The 7,718-nt window shown below is 34.9% G+C and overlaps 1 pseudogene; it reads right to left on the reverse strand.

Moving 5' to 3' along the window:
- Positions 1–5,491: 5,491 nt before the first annotated feature.
- LOC149569303 (pectate lyase-like) lies at positions 5,492–7,500 on the reverse strand (annotated as a pseudogene).
- Between the last annotated feature and the right edge of the window lie 218 nt (positions 7,501–7,718).

Below are 7,718 nucleotides of genomic sequence, written 5' to 3' on the forward strand. Positions count from 1 at the left end.
GTGTTGGTTGCAAGTTTTGAGAAGATGGTTCCTATGAAGAGATTAGGGTTTCCCTCTTGGAAATGTTAAAAATTGTGTGTAGAGAGAAAAATCTTACCATTTTATCTCAAAATGTTGTGATCTTAAGTCTCCATTTTTGTTTCAATGTGATGCAAAAATAAATTTTCTTATTATTGCATATTGTTGAAATTGTGACGTTGAGAAATTGAACAAAGTGGCCTCTCTAAGGAAATATTCATTGTGAGTTTCACACTATGTGATTTGATATATTATGGAAAAGTTATGTCATGAAACCGTTCTTCTTATGTTGATTGTAAATCATTTGGTAGAAATACTTCATAGTTGTTGTGTGGAAGATAATTATTGATATGTTTGAATCAATTCAAAACATAGGTGGTTGATTTATAGAATCATATGTTATGAAATGGAAGAAAGTTATCATATTTTGATAGTTCATTTTATGTGTATGAAATTTTTTCATTTGGATTTCTAATTCTAACAAATTCCTAGGTTAGATAACACCATCACATCATCAAACATGTTCAATAAAATTCCATGGTAGGATTAAAATAAAATTAGCTTGAGAAAAAATCCATAGTCCAAATCTATGAGAAAGGAAATAAACATGAGCTATAGGTGCACATTCTTCTCTAGAAATTGTATGAGGAAATTTAAAATGTGTTGAAACTTATTACAAATCAATATGTTATTCAAGAGGCATATACCTAGAATCTTTTTATAAAGATACAATTTAAAAACTACTTTAGAGAAAAAGAAAACAAAATAATAATATACTAACCTAAGGACCTACCTAGGTACCTAAACTATGTTTTCTCACCTTGGGATTTTATGAAAAAACTCCACCTCTAAGTGTGGTCACGTGAGTAGAGGGGTGTTCACATTTAAATTTGAACCAAGTAAAAGAAAATATAAATCCAAAACACTTGAACCAAAGCAAAATAAAGAATAATATATATACACCAAACTTAAATATTGATGGATCTATATTACCTAGGCGTCACCTTTAAAGAGTGAAAGATGCCATGTTCAAACAAAAAAATTACCATGGAAAAAGGGGGTAGTTGTCTCCACTAGGTGGGCATACTTTAGCCACACCTTGGACTTAGGTTAAAGGCAATGATAATGACCTTTTGTTCTAACACATGTCAGCAACCTTCTCCTAGGCACCTACCTTCTTCTTTGGAAATGTGAGTAAGTATAAGTCTTACGCTACACCCAACCATATCATGCCTAAGGAGGAGAAACTAAAGTTTAGGAAGTGGTCCATGTCTAATTTGATATCTTAAGTCACCTCACATTAGGATCCATGCTGGCCACTTGACATGTTGTCTCCTAGGTGTCCAAGGGAAGGATGGGACCCTTGTCACCCCACCTTGGGAAGAGAAAAAGAGGCACATGAGACTAGGGCTTAGAAATTTGCATGTGAGGATGTGAGCTTAGATAGGGGTATGTTATGTGTTGGGGTAGGAATTAGTGTTTGCGGTTATATTATAGTATAGTAATGATATGTTATGGGTAAGTATTAATGTTTTATTTTTGGGGATTACATTTGTTGGAAATATTCAAGATATGACAAGTTACTGAGAGGGGAGGGGTGAATCAGTAACTTTTAAAATTCCAAACAATAAAACTACATACTGATATATTCACCATTCATCCAAGTAACCTACTGTAAGCATGAAACAAAATCATTTGCAACACTTGAACACACAGATTTGGTGACCTAGAAACCTTCCAAATAGAAAGTAAAACTGGGGTGGGGATGAAACCCACAAAGCTTCATTACTACAGTATGAAGTTGGCCGGTTAAGGCTTACAATGACCACTTCTGGTGATCTGCCCTGTTAGGAGCACAAAAGATTGCTAGATCCACCTTGTTAGAGGATTTACAAACATACAATAAAGTGTGCACTCTGTTAGGAGATTTACAAAAGACTGTTAAGTCTACCTTGTTAAAGGATTTACAAAAACTGATTCACCTGTTAGAATGAAATAGTGGATCTGATTACAACTGATTGCTGATAAGATCCGCTATGCTCTGATTCACCTTGATGTGATAGATAAAACTTTTCTGCTCCAAAACTTGACCTTGCTGAATACCTTCACAACTCAGCACACATACTTTCGGACGCATGTATTTCTTTCACACTTTCACATTTTCATTCATTACCATTACATTTGAATGATACAATACATTGCATATATATACCATCCAAATAAACAATACATGCAAGGTCAGCCAAAACAACAAGTGCAAATCTCTATACAAAGTCGGCCCAAGGTAAAAACTCGGCTTCACTGAACTGACTCGGTGTCCTTCTGATACTCGGCGTCCACTGCATTACTCGGCATCGTCATGCACTCGGTAGAAGTGAAGGCACGGTTCATACTAAACACTTCGAGTAGTTCTGAACTCGGTAACCACTGGAGACTCGGTAGAAGAGATGTCACTCGGTGAACACTTCTATCTGAACTATAGCTCGGTGATCAAAGGAAACACTCGATAGAACCTTGTGACTCGGTGATAGTTAGTTTCCTTGATAACCATCTGAGCTCGATAAAATTAATTTCCTTGATAACCTCAGGAGATCGGTTATCACGAAGTTCTCGGTCAATACTAAGTACATCTTCACTTGGTCAAAACTGATTCCTTTCTTTACCTCGAACACTCGGTAAACACTGGCTGCTTTGTTCACCTTGATCACTCGGTAAACACTGACTTCTTTGTTCACCTCGATCACTTGGTAAACACTGAGAACTAGGTAAAGCTTGGCTTACAAAGGAATGTCCGGTGAGAGCTCGGTAAGCATTCAGAATCTAATAAGTGTTGTAACTAATGACAAAAATGTATCATAATGCCAACAACATTATTGTATAGGGTGATGAGTTAGTAGATAGGGGGGTTATGCTAATTGTTTTATAGGGTTGTTAGTAATGTTTTTTTGTAAATCAATATAGTAGATAAAGGCATGTGTTAGTAGAGCAAGTTAGGATGAGTATTAGGGTTGGATGATTTAGGAATATATGATAGCTTTTATCTAAATTCAATTATACATAATTAATTAATAAAATAATTTTAAAATAATAATAATGATGATGAATAATTAAAAATAAATAAATAAAGAGGGGTATGTATAAAAATTACATTTGGAATAAATTATTCTAATAAATCATCTATATAATGTCAATGTGACATACAAGTACCTAACATATGAAAGGATGTAATTTTTAAAAAAAGACACAATCAAGGGTTTTCATTAATTGAGATCACTAATACTGTAATGATGTGTTTCCTATTCTAATAATGCAGGGAACCCTAATTATTTATCAAACTTATGCGGAATGGTAGTTAGAGTACATGATTTTACATTGTATTAGTTTTAAGAAAATCTAGTTGGTAGCACCTAGTCATGAGACATCAAAAGTCAAAGATAATAAACAATAAAATGTAAGAAATTTATTAAAACAATTGTACCCTCATAATAATAAAAGAGAAAAATGGGACATAGAACTTAACATGTTAAGGTTATGGACATATATGGTAAGACAACCTAAATTCAAAAAATCTAGGACAATTATATAACACTTTCACATTCATATACAAAATATCTTAATTTTAAAGATAGGGTGTGAAAACTCGAAATGATACATCATCTACCTCTTGTGTTTTCAATGATTGTTAGAAACTAACTGGTCTCCCTAGAAAACTTGAGATACAGTAATTGGACTAAACAAGATTCTCTCACAGCAACAAATAAATTAATTCTCCCCAATTCAATGACTGATTAAAGTAACCTTCCTATATTCTCAAGGCATACGAGATGTTTATCCCAGGCACCTATACTTTGATAGAACATTCATAGCTAAATGTAGGTCTACACATATTACCTTTAGTTCAACTTTCAAAAAAAAATTGGGTTGAGTTTTGCCTTGTATAATTTAGGGCATGACAGGTGTCCAACCTTTTATATAATGGCATATCACTCTTCCTTTCTTAATCTTATTTTATATTCCTTGCTCTCAATTTTATTTATCTATATTGCACTCATCCTCTAAATATTGAAGTATATCTCCCTCCTAATTTTTAGTCTAAATATTATACCTTAAAAAGATAATTATTTATAAATTTAATAGCTAGGAGAGTATTATTGTTTTCCATATTTCAAGATGTAAACTTAGAAAATCAATAAATTCTTTTGACATGAAAGATGTGGTGCTAACTAATTGTTTACTAAAATTATATTTTAAATATAAAAAATATAATATTATAAGTTTTATGTGAGATGATATGCTATAAATTTAAAGTACAAAAATAACATTTCAATTTAGACCCTTAACATAGATTTTTTTTTTTAAAATGCTAGTACTTTGAAAGTAGATTTGGAGAACTATAATAGTTTCTATTGCCATATCTTGAGTAATTTTATCATTAATTATATTTAATTTCTTATCTAAACTCATTCGTTGTTATTTATTCAAAATAAAAAGAGCTTATCTAAGATCCCTCTCTTGTTCAATATTTACATGCTCTAATGATACCCTTGGATATCTAGGTTGCATTCACATACATTCATTCATGATTCCTATATTCCATGTCCTTTTGTCTGGACCGTCGTGCTATAATATTCAAGACCAAATTCACATTGATTATATCTAACACTAAAATTGAATTTTGACACATAAACACACAAACTCTTACAATTTTTTGTTACCATTGGTAGGTTACTTTGCAATGTCTATGCAATGATCCATCTAACTATGGCATTTTAAGACATCGAGGTTTAAATTAATTGACTTTAAAGCAGTTGTTGACCAATAATTCATATTTGTAATTAACATTAGAATATTTTTATTTGACACATTAAACAGAATTAAAATATTGCATTACAATCAATACCCACATATCTTTATGGCGAGTAGACACCTATTTTTCTTTTTAGAAGAGTTCACACTAGAGAATGTGGACCTTACAATTTAGTTGTCTTTCTAAAATATTTCTACAAACTCGAGTCTTTGACAATCAATAATATTCAATTTAACAAATCAAAGGAAAAAGAGTTTACAATATTATAAATAAGATGTAGGATTATATATTAGAAATATATGCTATTAAACCATTATAAATCAACCTAAATCCAATTTTTAAAAAATCATATTAAAAACATATTAAACAATAGTACATAAATGAAATATGTACACTTAGTCAAGATTATCTCAATCAATACTTCAAGAACAATATGATTTTTTGTTTGTACCTTTTATTCACGCATGATTTCACTATTCTCAGCTTTCCATTTTTTTCAATGTAAATGAATTTGTGCAACATGAACTGAATTTATTGATATATTTGAAATTTGGGAGGTGTATTATTCAGTCATTTCTCTGAAGTGATGAGAGAATCTCGACGTCGAAAGGAGGCAAAATAAGTGAGAAGCTTAAATTGAGTCATGTGGTGACGATGGTTGGGAAGCTAGAGAGTTAGAACACCCGCATTAGCAGTGATGGAAGGCACAAAGGAGGAAGGCCTTGCCTCTATGCTCGAAGCTTTGGCATAGTTTGACATCCCCGTGGCTCCCGATTCTTTGAAGAATGCCCCATTTAACATCATATCTCCCTCTGATTTCCAATTCCCCATTGAATCTTCCCGGTGTGTCACCTGCACATTTATATACTTATATTAGTCCATTTCTACGTCTGAATACCTGCATTAGATTATAACTAGTCACACGAACACGTGATCTTTCTAGTCTAATTACCTCCTTGTGGGAGTCAGAAGCAAGGAATCTGTTCCCCTGGCTGTAGATGGTGGGCTTTGCACTTCCACCAATTGCGTACATCTCCCACTTTGTGTAATCATTGTTCACCACATGAAAATACCCATGTCGGCATCTGCATCACAATATGAATACCACACTCAGATGGATAAAAAGCCCCTCATCTAGTTTAACGAAGATCATTTTGTTCAAACCTGGGCATGCGCTGAACAAGCCCTTCTCCAAAGTGGTTGAATGCAACTGTCACTTGCATTTTGACGTCTTGGGTATACTCGTCGCTGTGTCCAAGGAGAATCGCCTGGAAAAGAAACCGATCTATATATTTAACTTTGAGATTGGTATAGCTCGTTATTGACACAGCTTAATATATACAGTATGTACAAGTGTTACAAGTGTCAAAGAAATTAAAGAAAATGATCTCTTGCAGCAGCACCTTGTCATGTTGAGTGAACAAGTTGTTTCAAATGGTGATAGCAGTGGACCCCATGACTGCATCGATCAGCCCATCTGCGCAGCTTGACAACGAACAGTGATCCACCCAGATTGATCTTGACGCAAAGATGTTAATCCCATCTCCATCAGCCATAGTTCTAAACCCATAATGTGTGGGTGAGCTCCTCACATTTGCATTTCCCGTAGGTTTGCAGTTGTGGATATGGATTCCATGAATGATGATGTTATTCACATTCTGTATTGTAATGCAAGCTCCGTTGGCAATATGGACTTTGGCTCCTCTACCGTCAATAGTCTTGTAGCTGTTCGTGATCAGCTCCTGCTTCAGCTGAATATTCATATCTTTCTCGAAAATGATCCAGAGAGGCTCCGTCTGGATGACAGCATGGCGCAGAGTGCCGGGTCGAGGATTGACTGGGTCGTCGTTATCGGGATCAGTAACTCTGTAAATCTTGCCATTCTTACCTCCAATGGCGTTTCTGCCAAATCCGATGGCACACTCAGCAAGCCTCTTTCTGTTCTTAGCCCACTCAGAATCACAACGCCAACAGTCGTCAATGGGGTTCCCGGCTCCGCACGACCCCACCTTTGATCCATTCAAACTCCTGCTTATATTGAAGTTAAATCATTAAGACGCTCTGCACCAATATATATATATGGTAGATATATAAAAGGAGATAAAAAATTCTAGAACATGCTCACCTTTCTAACATTTGAACTACGTGCTCTGCCTTCTCCATACCATTTCCAGACTCATGCGTTACATTAATTAGCACATGAGAATTCCCGACTGATCTCGCCAGTACTATTTCGGACTCCAAGGAAAATAAATACATTATTAACACGAGGGAGAGCTGTAAAGCTTGAGTAGCGGCCATCTTGATCTTCATCGGTGAGAGGAAAACTTCTGATGGTTACATCCCATGCTATGACTTTGAGCTCCCTTATATAGATATTAGATAGCCAGCCCTCTCTAAATTCAGGTGATATATTATTCATGTGCGAATATTAAGGTGATGGGATCTAGGTAGGGTTATCATTTGGCGGTTGATCTGCACCACTGATTAATTGTAGCCATTCGTATCGATGTGATACAAATAATATCAGCTACCTTACAATAAAAACTGAAAAGATCGGCCTCTAACTGTAAACGAGATTCTTTACATGCTAAACCCGCCGATTCGTCGATCCCACAAGGGAACAAACATGCACCCAGAGGGAATTTCTCCAAATCTCGCGGAGAAGCATACATTTACAGAATTCTAGCAGCCGTTCCATAGTGCAATCTGTAATCTTGTCTAGAAATTTGCCATTGTGTTTCATGATCTTTAGTACCGCTGCAAGTGTTCGGGATCTCAACAAGTGTAAGAACTTGAAAACCGTGCATTAGAAAACACATCAGTTAGGTTTCCCTTGAGATTTCACATTATAAGGCTGGGTCCTATTTCCTTCAAAATAGAGCGGGCGGTT

This window comes from Cupressus sempervirens, chromosome 3, assembly GCF_028749045.1.
Source record: "Cupressus sempervirens isolate cs-2001-9-10 chromosome 3, ASM2874904v1, whole genome shotgun sequence".
In the NCBI taxonomy this organism is placed as follows: domain Eukaryota; kingdom Viridiplantae; phylum Streptophyta; class Pinopsida; order Cupressales; family Cupressaceae; genus Cupressus; species Cupressus sempervirens.